This window comes from Schistocerca piceifrons, chromosome 2 (genome assembly GCF_021461385.2).
Source record: "Schistocerca piceifrons isolate TAMUIC-IGC-003096 chromosome 2, iqSchPice1.1, whole genome shotgun sequence".
In the NCBI taxonomy this organism is placed as follows: Eukaryota; Metazoa; Arthropoda; class Insecta; order Orthoptera; family Acrididae; genus Schistocerca; species Schistocerca piceifrons.
Genome location: NC_060139.1, coordinates 906,427,349 through 906,443,839, shown reverse-complemented (window position 1 = coordinate 906,443,839; position 16,491 = coordinate 906,427,349). Strand labels below are relative to the sequence as shown.

The window sequence follows — 16,491 nt, the reverse complement described above, 5'->3', positions numbered from 1 at the left end:
TGGAAACTTTTGATTACTAAGGATTTTCATACACTGTATTAACTATGGTAATGTGTTCTATTTTTGGAGTTTCCATATATTCGTCCACAGCCTGTATGTTTTTATAAATTAAGGGTTTAATTGAAACTGAAGGTAGAAAAGCGAAAGCGCGAGTGCTGAACAGTGAGGCGGAGTTTCTGTATTTGACCCACAGAACACAAAATTGGCTTGACGTACTTCTGTTAAAGTAGAAATTAGCCGCATGCGACTTAGTATTTAGGTAAAACTGAATATTTTCTAGAACGTTCCTCGCTGTTCTTCATTGAAAACTGTGATTACCCATATCCTCTATACATTTCGATATTTTTTCTTTGTTGGATGTATATCTTTTATGTAGAAAAGGAGGTACTGAACCAAATGAAGACTGACCATTCTCCACCAATCCCCTCTCTTCATCCAGCTCTCAACCCTCTTCTCTCTATCCATCCTCCATGTCCCTGTCCATCACCTCCACCCCTCCCTCTCTCTGTCAATCAGTTCCTCTTCCCCCTGTCCATCTGCTCCCCCCTCTCTCCATCCATCTCCTCCTCCCCCTCTTTCTGTGCATCTCCTCCTCCCCTCTCCCTGTACATTCCTCTCCTTTCTCTTCTGTGTCCATCTCCTCCTCTCCCCGCTCTCTGGTCATCTTCTCTTCCCTTTCTCTGTCCATTTCCCCTCCCCTAATTGTGTCTATCTCCTCCTCCTTCTATCCGTGCCTATGTCCTCCTTCTCCCTCGCTTTCTGACCATCTCTTCATCCTCCCTTCTCTCTCCACGTTATCATACTCACCCGCGTAAGAGGCTGATGGTTCTTACCCTTACACTATTTCTTTCCAGACTATAACTAAAATGTGTACCAAATCTGACTGAAATTGTTCCACGGATTTAGGATGAGCTTTTTACCCGTGGCTTTGCTCGCACCCAAAAATAAAAACTATTGGCGAATTCCCAAACATGCCAAAAAGTTTTCGAATGTTCCAGAACATTTGACAACATGTCCCACAATGATCTAGGACAGTGGTTCCCAACAGATGGTCCGCGGAGTCCCAGGGGTCCGCGAGCTATGCCACAGGGGTCAGCAAGATGCTATTAGAATAAAAAATATATATTAAATATATTTCGTATGATAACAACTTTTTTGTTTTGGCCGCTTCCTGCATGAGCAGAGCTTTTAGCGAACGCTAACTTCTGGCTCTAAATTTGGATTTTTTAGGCACTTGATACTGTGATATGACAAGGTACCAATCATGAGGGGGTCCTCGAGAAAATTTTGTGGGGAACCCCTGATCTAGGATGTTCCGGGATGTTCCCCAACATTCTGGAATCTTCCCGAATGTTCCAGACTATTCCCGAATATTCCAGAACATCCTGCATATGAAATATTCTGGAATGATGTAGAACGCTCACGAATACCCTCGAATGTTCTGGAATGTTTTCGAATACTCTCGAATGTTCTGGAATGTTCTACAAATTTCTAGAGATCGAAATTTCCCAGCCATTATATCTTCAAAATTACCTACTTCAGGGAATAACGAGAACCGTCTTCGTGGATAGGGGTAGAGGGCTACCGCACCATGTAACTCCCTTGATCGTACCGGGACTCTATGAGTTTTAGTGGCACGCGCATTGTTCCTTACTTTTGTATTATATATTGATTACATGCCACTACACCGCCGGAAGAATGTTCGTCCGCTGTAATCAGGGATAATTTCGTTTCTAGCTGCATTCACTTAATATTAACTGTCACATGGTCTTTCGTAGTTATTTGACACGTTATCTTCTACTATACTACATCACGCTCCTTTCCTTTGACGAGATGAATCATGCCGGAGAGTTATGTAATTTACTTGACTGTCATCTCAATGTTGCCTTCCCATGGTATTCTATTTCTCTGATATGACTAGTGCGCCGCATGGCGCAGGAAGGGGGGAGGGGATTGGGGGAGGAGGGGTTCAGAGAGAGGAGACGAAGGAGCCGCAAAAATGTGATTCGGGTTGCAGATATCAATGGAGAGCCATTCTCTTTACAAACGATTACAAAGATTTCTCATTGTTCTTTACAGTAAAATGAGACTTCGATAACACATCTGTGTTCTTCTTCTGATCTATTGGAGCGCTACGTAAATGGAAACCAACAACCAGTCAAGGCATAAATTTTGGGTGATTAAAAGAAAAAGCCAGGCTTGTGCAGAAGCGTAGTAAATCTCTTTAAGGTTTGAAATAACTAATGGGAAATTATCAGAAGATTACATTTACTTCATTAAACAGACGCTGTTGATATGCAGTAACCTTCAGTTGATGTGATGCAGGTAAAACTTATGTTTGAGTTGTTACATTGAGTAAGTTACGCAAGGCGGCGTCCATTCTTGAAATGTAACTGTGAAAAACTAAATAGCTTCACCGCTGTTACAAAAAATCTGAACAGTTTTTATAGGGCATGTCTTGCACTGAGTACTACGCAATGTGCCGAGGCGGTGGCGTAATTTCCCGGGAAGTAGCTACCTTGAGGTCATCGTAAACCGGTCATGTGCTTCTTAATGCCATTAAACTCGTGACCTTCCAGTACTAACTGCCGAGCTATAGTCACTTGAAGACATCAACTTTCCATACCGCAGTTACAAATACCAGTTAACTATAAACAATAAACAGCATATTTTTTTATTCTTATGAAAGACATCATCTTTAAGATTAGTTACCATGCCGAAGCTTGACAGTAACCTTATATTAAGCAAATGATCATCTATTTCTATGTTCGTAATTCGCAAGGGACCGTACGCGATATGGGACGGAATATGCATTTCAGTCAGCAGAAATATTGTACATTCTCTTCTGCAGAAATCCGAGCTACTCTAAATTTACCGCCGTGGCCATACTGCGGGGTGTAGTTTGGAGCATGTAAAATGTACTTTTTAACTCATAGTCAAGTGTGAGCTCTCGGATTGCTCAGACTAAGGTTTCTCGAATGCACTGTTTGCTCTACATTGGCGTTTTCGTCATCAGTCTTCTGAATGAAGAATTCCTCTCTTGCGCAAACTACTTCGTCTCAGAGAATCAGTTGCACCCTACGTCCTCAATTATTTGCTGGATGTATTCTAATCTCTGTCTTGCCCTGCAGTTTTTACCCTCTACAGCTCCCTCTAGTACCATGAACTGCCTGATGTCTTAACACGTCTCCTATCATCCTATCGCTTTTTCTTGTCAGTGTTTTCCACATGTTCCTTCCTTCACTGATTCTGCGGAGAACCTCCACATTCTTTATCTTATGAAGTAAACTAAACTAAACTGCGTCCGAACACGCCTCGGAAGGCCCAACGGGACCGACCGGCCGCCGTGTCATCCTCAGCCCACAAGCGTCACGGGATGCGGATATGCAGGGACATTTCATTGGAAGAACCCTAAGGAAATGTGTGTGTGTGTGTGTGAAATCTTATGGGACTTAACTGCTAAGGTCATCAGTCCCAAAGCTTACACACAACTTAACCTAAATTATCCTAATATCCTAAGGACAAACACACACACCCACGCCCGAGGGAGGACTCGAACCTCCGCCAGGACCAGCCGCACAGTCCATGACTGCAGCGCCTTAGACCGCTCGGCTAATCCCACGCGGCTAAGGAAATGCAATCCGAAAACAAAGGAAGTAGGTTACAGTACACTTGTTCGCCCACTGCTTGAATATTGCTCACCAGTGTGGAATCCGTACCAGATAGGGTTGATAGAAGAGATAGAGAAGATCCAAAGGAGAGCAGCGCGCTTCGTTACAAAATCATTTAGTAATCGCGAAAGCGTTACGGATATGGTAGATAAGCTTCAGTGGAAGACTTTGCAGGAGAGACGCTCATTAGCTCGGTACGGGCTTTTGTTGAAGTTTCGAGAACATACCTTCACCGAGGAGTCAAGCAGTATATTGCTCCCTCCTACGTATATCTCGCGAAGAGACCATGAGTATAAAATCAGAGAGATTAGAGCCCACACAGAGGCATACCGACAATCTTTCTTTCCACGAACAATACGAGACTGGAATAGAAGGGAGAACCGATAGAGGTAGTCAAAGTACCCTCCGCCACACACCGTCAGGTGGTTTGCGGAGTATGGATGTAGATGTAGACATGTGGTCCGCACACCGTTCTCCCGGCCGTATGTCAGTTTACGAGGCCGAAGTCGTTACTTCTCAATCAACTAGCTCCTCAGTTTGCCTCAGAAGGGCTGACTGCAGCCCGCTTGCCAACAGCGCTCGACAGACCGGATGGTCATCCATCCAAGTGCTAGCCCAGCCCGACTGCGCTTAACTTCGGTGGTCTGACGGGAACCGGTGTTACCACTGCGGCAAGGCCGCTGGCCCCCTTTATCTTATTAGCCCACCCTATTTTCAATATTTTTCTGTAGCACCACTTCTCAAATACTTCGATTCACATCTGTTCCGGTTATCCCACTGTCCATGATACAGTGCCATGCAGTGCCAGGCTCCAAACGTTAACTCTCAGAAATTTCTTCTTCAGATTGAGGCCGATGTTTTATACTAGTAGACATCTTTTGTAGGAATACCCGCTTTGCCTTTATGAGTGTAATTTTTATCTCCTCCTTGCTTCGTCCGTCGTGTGCTATTTTGCTTCCAACTCCTGATCTCATTTGTCTTACTTTGGTTTACTCCCTGTTCACATCCCATTCTAATTATACTGGTCATTCCATTCAGCACGTCCTGTAGTTGTTTTTCACTTTCGGAGGACAGCGGCGTCATCAGCGAATTTTATCACTGATATCCTTTCACCCCAAATTTTAGTCCCACTCTTGTGCCTCTCTTTTTTTACCATTATCGATTTTACGATATATAGATTGAACAGTAGGTGCGAAAGACTACATCTCTGTCTTACACTCTTTTTAATCCGAGCACTCGTTCTTCGCCTGTCCATCTCATTGTTCCTTTTTGATTCATACACATATTGTATATATTCCGTCTTTCCCTGTAGCTTACTCCTATTTTTCTCAGAATTTCAGAGATCTTGCACCACGACGCTGTCGAACACTTTTTCCATGTTGACTGATCCTATAAGCGTATCTTGCTTCCAATATCAAGCGAAACGTCAGAACTACCTCTCTGGTTCCTTTATCTTTCCGAAACCCAAACTAATGGCCGTCTAACAGATCTTCAGTTTTCTTTTCGATTCTTCTGCATCTTACTCTTGTTAGTAACTGGTATGCGTGAACTGTTAAGTTCTCTCATTTATCTGCGCTTGCTATTTTCGCTATTTTCTGGATCATAATTTTCCGAGAATAATGGTATATCTTCTGTCTCATAGATTCAAGACAGCAGCTTGTATAATAGTTTGGTTCCCATTTTCCCTAATGATTTTATAAATTCTGTAGGACCATTATATGTGTCTACTGCCTTATTTGATCACAAGTCTTCCAATGCACTGTTACAATCTGACTGTAATACTGGATGTCCTATGTCTTCCACATCATATCCCATTTGTTCTTCTATCATGTCATCGGACAGCTTGTCTCCTTATAGAGGCCTTCAATGTACTCTTTCCACTTACCTGCTCTCCTCACCTCTGCATTTAAAAAAGGAATTCCCATTACATTCTCAATGTTGACGCCTTTGCTTCTGTTCTCATGGTAAGTTGTTTCGACTTTTCTATATACTGAATCGGTCCTTTAGAAGACCATTTATGTCTTGATTTATTTGTATTTTTGTAGCAACCATTTCTTTTTGACTTCCTAGCGCTTTCAACATGTATATTTCCTTGCTGTACTCCCGTCTTTTCCTGACTATAGCTATACCTCCATGTTTCCGCGAAAAATTGAATTTTTTTTTCTACACAATATTTAAACACTGTTACTTTCCTTGTACCTTTATCGGTATGTGCAACTTCTGCGATTGCCCTGTTTAGAGAGGTCAATTTCTCTTCGAACTGAACTACCTACTGTGGCATTCACTATCAGACTATCTACAGCCTCAGATAACTTCAGACGTACCTCTTCATTCCTTCCCCTTTCATTTCACATTAATTCATCCAGAAGATTCTCTTAAACTTGAGTCTACTCTTCATCATTATTAATTGTGATCTGACTCTACACTTGCTTCTGGGTACCTCCTCCAGTCCAGTATCTAATTTAGGAATCTTAGTCTGACCATAATGTAAATCCAGCTGGATTCTTTTCGTGCCTCCTGCCCTTTAACAAGTCCGTCCGATGAAGTAATAGAAGAAGGGACAGGAATCGATAGAGAAGAAATAGGGAATCCAGTATTAGAATCATAATTTAAAAGAGATCTGGAAAACTTAAGATCGAATAATGTAGAAGGGACATGTAACCCTTCCATCAGAATTTCTGAAGTCGTTGGGGGAAGTGGACACAAAACGACTATCCACGTTTATGTGTAGAATATAATTGTCAGGTAATGTACCACCTGATTTTCGGAAAGATATCATCCACATAATTCCAAAGTCTGCAAGACCTAAAAAATGCGAGCATTATCGCACAATCAGCTTAACATTTCATGCATACAAGTTCCTGACAGGAATAATATATAGAAGAATGGAAAAGAAATGTATAAGCAAGTCAAAAGAAAAATCAAGGAACGTTCATAGGATTTGTCGATCTGGAAAAAGCGTTCGACTATGACATGTGGAGCAAGATTTTGGGAATTCTGAGAAAGACAAGAGTAAGCTATAGGGAAAGACGAGTAGTACACAGTATGTACAAGAGCCAAGAGGGAACAATAATAGTAGAAGACGTTTAAGAACGAAGTGCTCGGATTAACAAGGGTCTAAGACAGGGATGTAGTCATTAGTCCCTACTGTTCATTGTATAGATCGAAACAGCAACGACTGAAATAAAAGAAAGGTTCAAGAGCGGAATTAAAATTCAAGGTGAAAGGATATCAAGGATAAGATTCGCGGTGACATTGGTAACCTGAATGAAAGCGAGGGAGAATTTCAGGATCTGCTGAATGGAATGAACATTGTGATGAGTACAGAATATGGACTGAGAGTAAATCAAAGAAAGACGAAAGTAATGAGAAGTAGCAGAAATGAGAATAGCGAGAAACTTAACATCAGGATCGATGATCGCGAAGTGGATGAAGTTAAGGAATTCTGCCATGTAGACATCAAAATAAAATGTGACTGTCGGAGCAAGGAGGACATCAAAAGTAGATTAGCAATGACATAAATGGGATTCCTGGCCAAGGGAACTCTTCTGGTATCAGACACAGGGTTTCATTTTAGGAAGGAATTTCTGAAAATATACGTTTGGAGCACAGCATTGTATGGTAGGGGAACATGGACTGTAGTGTAACATGGACTGTAGGGAGATCAGAACAGAGTAGAATCGAAACATTTGAGATGTTGCGCTGCAGACTAACGTTAAAGATTCGGTGGTGTGATAAGGTAGGGAATGAGGAGGTTCTCCGCACGATCGGCGAGGAAAGGAATGTATGAAAATCACTGACAAGAAGAGGGAACAGGATGGTAAGAGCATTTGATAAGACATCAGGCAATAACTTTCATGGTACTAGATGACTCAAAAAAAAAATCCCCTCTACTTCTGACATCATCGTTTATTATGCTGTCCAAATAGTGAAAGCACACTACCACTTCCAGGGCCTAATTTCTTAATTTCCTAATGTGATTCCCTCAATATTATCTAATCTAATTGGACTACATTCCATTATTCTTGTTTTATTCTGTTGATGATCATCCCATAACATCTTCTTAAGACACTATCCATTCTCTTCACATGCTCTTCCAAGTCCTTTACCGTCACTGGGATATTTACATTGTCATCTGCAAGCCTGAAAGCCCTCATTACTTCTTCCTGAACTTTTGATCACTTTCCAAATTTTTCCTTGGTTTGCTTTGCTGCTTGTTAATTGCAGCCATTGAATAACACCGCCGGCCGTTGTGGCCGAGCGGTTCTAGGCGCTTCAGTCTGGAACGGTCGCAGGTCCGAATCCTGCCTCGGGCATGGATGTGTGTGATGTCCTTAGGTTAGTTAGGTTTAAGTAGTTCTAAGTTCTAGGGGGCTGATGACCTCAGATGTTAAGTCCCATACTGCTCAGAGCCATTTGAACCATTTTCGAATAACATCGAAAACAGGCTACAACCTTGTCTCGCTCTAATCTCAACCGGTGGTTCTCTTTCATGTCCTCCGAGCATGTATTCCAATGAACGTTCTCAAAAGCTTTCCTAAATCTATAACCGTAAGTTTGCCTTATGTTAGACAGTCTTCTAAGTCGTAGAGTCAGTATTGCTTCGCGTATTCTTACATTTCTCTGGAATCCAGTTTGTCTTCTTCGAGGTCGGTTTCTAACATTTTTTTCCGTTATTATGTAAGTAATTCGTGTCAGGTCCTTGCAGCCTTGTCCCAAGCCCGGGTTCCCGTGTTCGATTCCCGCCGGGGTCAGGGATTTTCTCTGCCTCGTGATGACTGGGTGTTGTGTGATGTCCTTAGGTTAGTTAGGTTCAAGTAGTTCTAAGTTCTAGGGGACTGATGACCATAGATGTTAAGTCCCATAGTGCTCAGAGCCATTTGAACCATTTGAACCTTACAGCCATGACTTATTAAACCGGTACTTCGGAGATAGTCATAACTGTCAGCATCTACCTTCTTCGGAAATGTAATTATTACATTCTGAGAGTCCAGAATGAAATTTCCACTCTGCAGCGGAGTGTGCGCTAATATGAAACTTCATGGCAGACATTCCGCTACAGAGTGGAAATTTCATAGTGGAAACCCCCCACCGGCTGTGGCTAAGCTATGTCTCCGCAGTATCTTTTCTTCCAGGAGTGTTAGTTCTGCAAGATCAGCAAGAGAGCTTCTGTGAAGTTTGGAAGGTAGAAGACGAGGTACCGCCGAAATTAAAGCTGTGTGGACGGGTCGCGAGTCGTGCTTGCGTAGCTCAGATGAGCGGCAATCTCCACGGAATGCCGGTGTCTAATTGCCGGCACGGTGGCACGGTAGCTCAGCGTGTTCGGTCAGAGGGTTGTCTACCCTCTGTAATAAAAAAACTGAGTTAATGGATCAACGATTAACTTGAACAAGCATCATGGATCGTTGGACCCGAAAAAATTCAACGACCAACCAGAAAAAAAGAAAAAAAGGAGGATGGTAGTGCACTCGCCCACGTTTGCAAAGGTCTCGAGCTCGAGTCTCTGTCCGGCACACAGTTTTAATTTGCCAGGAAGTTACAGTCAGGCAGTATTTCTTCTGCCTCATACATCTCGCATAGCAGGTGATATAGTTTTGTTATAGCTGGTTCCTCCAAGGATTTCAAGTATTCTGAGGGAATGTCGTCTACCCCATCAACCTTATTCCGACATGGGTCATTAAGCGCTCTGTCAAATTCTTGCAGCAGTACCACATCTCCGATCTCATCTTCATTTACTTCCTCTTCCATTTACATAAAACTGTGTTAATGTTAACTTCCCTTCTAAAGACGTCCTCTGTATTATGAACACTTTTCAAGTCTCCTTTCTTTGTTTGCAAGGAGAGACCCCCAGCGGTGTATCGATTTTTTGAAATCAAATGTATGGTTATGTGGGTTAAGATCCCAGGTATCACACCCAGCTATCACACCTCGTGAGCCCCCGTTTGCGAGTAACAGTCGAAAAAAATTTGGAATTTCGCGTGATGTTCTGCAGCTGCAAAAAAGGAAAGATTCGGCAAATCGGTTGCACAGCATAATGGTTAAGGTTTTGGCCTCCCACGCAAAATATTATCGGTTCGAAACGCATTAGATTCTGTCTAAAATTTTATGTTTAAATCTTTATCAAAACAAATTTGGTCATTGTTTGTATTGTCATTTGGGCTAAATTTACTTTTTTTTATTTTTAACGCTTTGTCACATCACTTTAATGACCGTATTAACTTTTTCAGTTGCTTTCATTTTTTCTTCCATTCATTCTTTTTCCACTTGGAATCTTTGTTCACGTGAATTTAATTCTTTATTATTTATCTATCACAACATTTAAACATTTGAAACTGGGGACGTACTGGTTAAAAAACAAAAGACGAAGTAGTCTGTTTATATTGACCGTGCGATGGTGTCAAAATTGTATTTTTCCTTACAATATGTACATTTCTTTGGACGGTCACCGCAAAACAAACATTAAAAGCAAAATCTTATTGTGTTATAGGTAAAGTGACGTAGATTCAGAATTAAAGGAAAGAAGGGATTATAAATAAAACGAAATACAAGCAAAATGAGAAATGCAAAGTATGAATGCAATAACATGGACAAAAATATAGGATGACAAAACGGTAGTAATTAAATCGAAGTTAATACATAAAAATGATTAAAATTATATGAAGAAAAATTCAAAGTGGAAGAAATGTTAGGAACGAAAGTAAGAGCAATTGAAAAAAATAAAACACTACTTTTAATCCAATTAATTGAATAAAAAGAGCGTCCAACATCATTTCGAATAAGATTTTAAAATAAAAATTTAGTGAGCACCTGCTGAATTTCGAACCGACAACTTTTTGTCTGTGAGGCCAAAACCTTATCCATTACTCTGTGCAACCGATTTTCTGAATGCTGCTTCTTGCCAACTCTAGCACATCACGCAAAACTCCGAAACTTTTTTCATTAATTAGTCACAAACGAGGACTCACCTGGGTGAATGCCTGCAGGCTGTGGCCCCTGGGACCTTAACCTACATGTCCATATAGATGGCATCAGAAAGCCGATCCCACCACTAGGGACCTCTCTTTGTTAAACCTCTTGATGTTCTGATTTCTCCAGAGGTCTCTCTTATCTTCCTATAGGCAGCCTCTGTCTTTTCCATACTCATGAATTCTGCAGCCTTGCGTTTCTACTCTAGCCACACCTGCTTAGCCAATTTGCACTTTCACTCAATATCAGTCTTTAGGCGCCTACATTTCCTTTTGTCTGCTTCATTAGCTGCATTTTTATGGTTCACCCCTTCGGGTTTTTTTTAAATTCGGTGTATCGTGTACATCCAAGAACTCCTACTGAGCGCTGTGTTTTTAAATATTTGGTCCTCTGCCACGTCACTATTGCGTATATCACAGATACCCATTCGTCTCCCATTCTGTTTCTTTTCCCTATTTCCATCAATTGGTGCCTATAATGGTCCCTTTGAAATTCTCAACAACCTCTGGTACTTCCAGTTTGTTCATGTCCCATCTCCTTAAGTTCCTACCTGTTCGCAATTTCTTCAGTTTTAGCCTGCAGTTAGTAACTAATAAATGATATTCAGACTCCACATCTGCCCTTTAAATCTTTACAGTTATATATCTGGTTTCTAAATGTGTCCCGTCATTATATAATGTACTGGGTGACAATTGTTGAACTATGTGGAATAAAATCGTCAAAGTTTCTGAACGGTTTGCGTTAGGATGTTCAAACTGCAAGGTTGGCCGCGAGGCATGATGGGAATTAGTATGCGTATGCATGGTTTGGTTTAGCGACGAAGCCCACTTTCATTTGGATGGGTTTGTTAATAAACAAAACTGGCGCATTTGGGGGACTAAGAAACCGCATTTCTCGATCGACCAGTCTCTTCACCCTCAACGGGTTACTGTGTGGTGTGCAGTGTCCAGTCACGGAATAATCGGTCCGATATTCCTTGATGGCATGGTGACCACCGATCGGTACGTGTAGGTTTTGGAAGATTTCACCCCCATTATCCAAAGTGACACTGATTTCGACAAGATTGGTTCATGTAAGACGGCACTTGATCCCCTCGAAGCAGGAGAGTTTTTTGATGTCCTGGAGGAGCACTTTGAAGACCACGTTCTGGCTCTGGCGTACCAAGAGGCCGCTGGCATGGGCCCCGATTGGCCGCCATATGCTCCGGATCTGAATACATGCGACTCCTTTTTGCGGTGCGATAACCCCAAAAACATTGCTGAGCTGAAAACAACCATTCAGGAGGTCATCGGCAGCATCGATGTTTCGAAATTTCAGCAGATCATGCAGAATTTCGCTGTTCGACTGCGCCACATCATTGCCAATGATGGCAGCCATATCGAACATGTCATAACCCAAATCCGAACATCTGTACTGACGTTTACATGTTGAATAAAGTGCGTGCACTCCGTAGTTTGTAACTAACTTACATTTTTTTCATATATTTCAATAATAGTCACACTGTATCTGAGACCTTCCGGTGAACCCAAGTTTCTCCCACGTATCCAGTCTTCTTCCATGTTTTTTAAACAAAGTTTCGGCAGTGGTTAGTTCTGTGCAAAATTCTACCATGCGGCTTCCCCTTTCATGTGTTTTTCCCAGTCCATGTTCTACCTTTGTTCCTTCTTTTTGCTACTACCGAATTTCAGTCACCAATCTCAGTTAAATTTTCGTCCCCCTTAATTTTCGGAATTATGTCTGTTATCATAACACATTTTTCAATCTCTTTACCACCTGCGGAGCTAGTTGGTATAATATAAACGTGTGCTACTATGGCGGGCGTTGTCTTCGTTTCTGTCTGCGCATCGCTAATGCATTCACTATGCCGTTCGTAATATCTTACCCACATTCCTTTTTTTATTTATTTTTAAACCCACTCCTACCTTACCCCTATTGGTATTGTATTTATGACCCACCAGTCAACTGACAAGCCAGCACTCACTTGACAAGAAGTCCTGTTACAACAAACTATTTTTGCCGAACATTTTTGCAAAGAACAACAATAAATGCGAAGGGGGATGAGACATTGTATTCTGCCTAAACGCCCTGGATAATAGCAACGATGTTAAAAAATTAACTTCTGAATGGTCATCCTCTAGTTTCTAACACTCTAAAAGTAGCAGAATAAATTATGGGATTTGGGTTCCAGCGGTTCGTAGAAACTACAGAATTTTCTTATTGCTCAAAGATATTTAGGCGCATTTGTAGTATCATCAAATGGTCGTATTTTATTGAGGTTTTAGCCTCTAAAAAGTTAGACTTCGATGCTCTTCACTAAATAGATAGCCTATTATAGTTTGTATCGTTGTTCTCTACACGAAATACTTGTTCCTCTCTTGCAGAAATGCAGCACAGGTTGTTTTAGTGAACAGGACTCACGAATTAAAAAATAAATCTGCGGAATTCTACAAAGAATAACCTTCTCCAGGTTGTTTTAGTTAACAGGACTCAACATCTGCAGCTACATATATACTTCGCAAGCTACCGTATGGAGCATGGCGGAGTGTATCTTACACCGCTAGTACTCATTTCTTTTTCTGTTCCACTCACAGATGGAGAGAGAGGAAAACGACTGTCTGTATGCCTCCGAATGAGCCATAATTTTTCTTAACTTGTCGTCGCGGTCCTTACATGAAATGCACGTCAGTGGCAATAGAATCAGTCCGCAGTCATCTACAAATGACGGTTCTCTAAGTTTCTCAGTAATCTTATAGATATGGCCCGTCTATGCAACTAACTGAAAGGCTGTTTGCACTGCGTTTCTCTTCTTTTTATTCGTGGAGTATAATCAGTGGTCCGTAATACGTGTTTGTTTTATGTATACAATATTTGGATTAAATAATGATTATAGGTATGTTACTAAATTAGCTTTTTGTCACTACGTTGCACTCTGTTATTACATAAATTTACGATTTCTCACTAGTGTTTCGCGTAAAGAACGTCCTCTTCGCTCCAGAGATTACCATTTATCACGAAGGGTCTACGTAATACACGCATGTTGATCGAACTTACCAGTAAAAAATCTGGCATTATGCCTCTGAATTGCTTCGATGTCTTCCTTTAATCCGACCTTGGGGGGATCCCAAGCACTCGAGCAGTATTCAAGAATGGGTCGCTCTAGTGTTCCTATACGCAGCCTCTTTTATAGATGAACCACACTTTCCTAGAATTCTGCCGGTAAACCGAAGTCGACCATTCACCTACCGTACTATTCTGTGTCAAGCAGCACGCCACAAATACAGTATTCGAACATCGTAGGATTCATTTTCCTACTCATCTGCATTACATTATAGTTTCCTATCTTTACAACAAGCTGCCATTCGTCAGACTAAATAGAAATTCTAAGTCATCCTATATCATGCTACAGTCTCTCAACGATGATACTTTCCCTCACACTAGTGCGTCATCAGCAAACAATCGCAAGTTGCTGATCACCGTATCTGTCATGATATCACAGATGCGCCAAGTTTTGTCTGGACGATAACATTTTGTTGTGGATAATTCCCACAATGAATTTCTGTACATAACTGTGCACTTAGCTGTTCCTGGGTGCTTCATAAAACAGCAAATTTCTATAGAAAATACAATTTCTCGGACAAAGCTTCACAATATTCCTGCAAGCAGCACATCTTGGTTGCGACATATGAACAGGAAGAGACCATATCACCGACAAGAGAAAAGTAGTTGGGCAACACATCCGCCGCGAACACCACTTGCCGCTAACGGTGCAACGCTACCTTATATTCCGAAACGTAAAATAGAATCATGGAAGAAAGCCGACAAATTGCACAGCAATCATATACAACCGATCGCTCACCGATAGATCTGTACCTACAGATTGGAAAATTGCGCAGGTCGCACCAGTGTTAAAGAAGGGTAGTAGCAGTAATCCATCGAACTACAGACCTATATCATTCACGTCGGTTTGCAGTAGGGTTTTGGAGCATATACTGTATTCAAGCATTATGAATCACCTCGAAGGGAACGATCTATTGATACGTAACCAGCATGGTTTCAGAAAACATCGTTCTTGTGCAACGCAGCTAGCTCTTTATTCGCACGAAGCAATGGCCGCTATCGACAGGGGATCTCAAGTTGATTCCGTATTTCTAGATTTCCGGAAAGCTTTTGACACCGTTCCTCACAAGCGACTTCTAATCAAGCTGCGGGCCTATGCGGTATCGTCTCAGTTGTGCGACTGGATTCGTGATTTCCCGTCAGGAAGGTCGCAGTTCGTAGTAATAGACGGCAAATCATCGAGTAAAACTGAAGTGATATCAGGTGTTCCCCAGGGAAGCATCCTGGGACCTCTGCTGTTCCTGATCTATATAAATGACCTGGGTGACAATCTGAGCAGTTCTCTTATTCGTTCGCAAATGATGCTGTAATTTACCGTCTAGTAAGGTCATCCGAAGACCAGTATCAGTTGCAAAGCGATTTAGAAAAGATTGCTGTATGGTGTGGCAGGTGGCATTTGACGCTAAAAAACGAAAAGTGTGAAGTGATCCACATGAGTTCCAAAAATAATCCGTCGGAATTCGATTACTCGACAAATAGTACAGTTCTCAAGGCTGTCAATTCAACTAAGTACCTGGTGTAAAAATTACGAACAGCTTCAGTTGGAAAGACCACATAGATAATATTGTGGGGAAGGCGAGCCAAAGGTTGCGTTTCATTGGCAGGACACTTAGAAGATGCAACAAGTCCACTAAAGAGACAGCTTACACTACACTCGTTCGTCCTCTGTTAGAATATTGCTGCGCGATGTGGGATCCTTACCAGGTGGGATTGACGGAGGACATCGAAAGGGTGCAAAAAAAGGGCAGCTCGTTTTGTATTATCACGTAATATGGGAGAGAGTGTGGCAGATATGATACGCGAATTGGGATGGAAGTCATTAAAGCAAAGACGTTTTTCGTCGCGGCGAGATCTATTTACGAAATTTCAGTCACCAACTTTCTCTTCCGAATGCGAAAATATTTTGCTGAGCCGAACCTACATAGGTAGGAATGATCATCAAAATAAAATAAGAGAAATCAGAGCTCGAGCAGAAAGGTTTCGTTGTTCGTTTTTCCCGCGCGCTGTTCGGGAGTGGAATGGTAGGGAGATAGTACGATTGTGGTTTGATGAACCCTCTGCCAAGCCCTTAAATGTGAATTGCAGAGTAATCATGTAGATGTAGATGTAGATTTCCAACCCCTCTGCGCTGCTTCCTTAAAAGACTTAGTAGATAATTAGGCATTTAGCTACTTTAAGTGAGTTCGAAAGTGAGGAGGCATCCGGTGATAGAGGTAGAATATACTTTTAGCACTCCATCATGAGCCAAACCTTAGTTTAATATTCTAGTCCTGTGATACAGGACGTGACAGATTTTTTTTTAACCTGGTGAGCGAATACTTAGGGGAATATAGCCTATCCCATCGATAAGAACACCCCCATTTCGGGTTGGATAAAGTGGCTTTTCTAAACTGGGGAGTGTACGTCGAGCCACACCTGTTTTGTGTCGCAGTGTGCTGCGGCCAGCAGCAGGAGAGGGCACGAGGCTTTGACTGACCAGAAGATGTGGCTTAGCCTCATGTGACCACCAGACACAATAAATGCTCTGACCTGTCGCCTCCTGCCTACAGCTGTAGGCTGGATGGGTGAATAGCAAAGTAACTCGTGTGCTGATTGAGTGGCAACAGAAGCAGACATATGTGCTGTGTGAGAAGATTCAATACAATTCCCCAAGAGGGGGGCAAAAGACTCTGAACTAGGCAGGGGGTGACAAGAAAGTGTGCCTTTTCCCAGAGGGTTGGGGTGGGGAGAAGGGGAA

The 16,491-nt window shown here is 42.0% G+C and overlaps 1 pseudogene; it reads right to left on the bottom strand.

Annotated features, from left to right (window-relative positions):
• Positions 1 to 4,238: 4,238 nt before the first annotated feature.
• Positions 4,239 to 4,356, bottom strand: LOC124778188 (annotated as a pseudogene).
• Between the last annotated feature and the right edge of the window lie 12,135 nt (positions 4,357 to 16,491).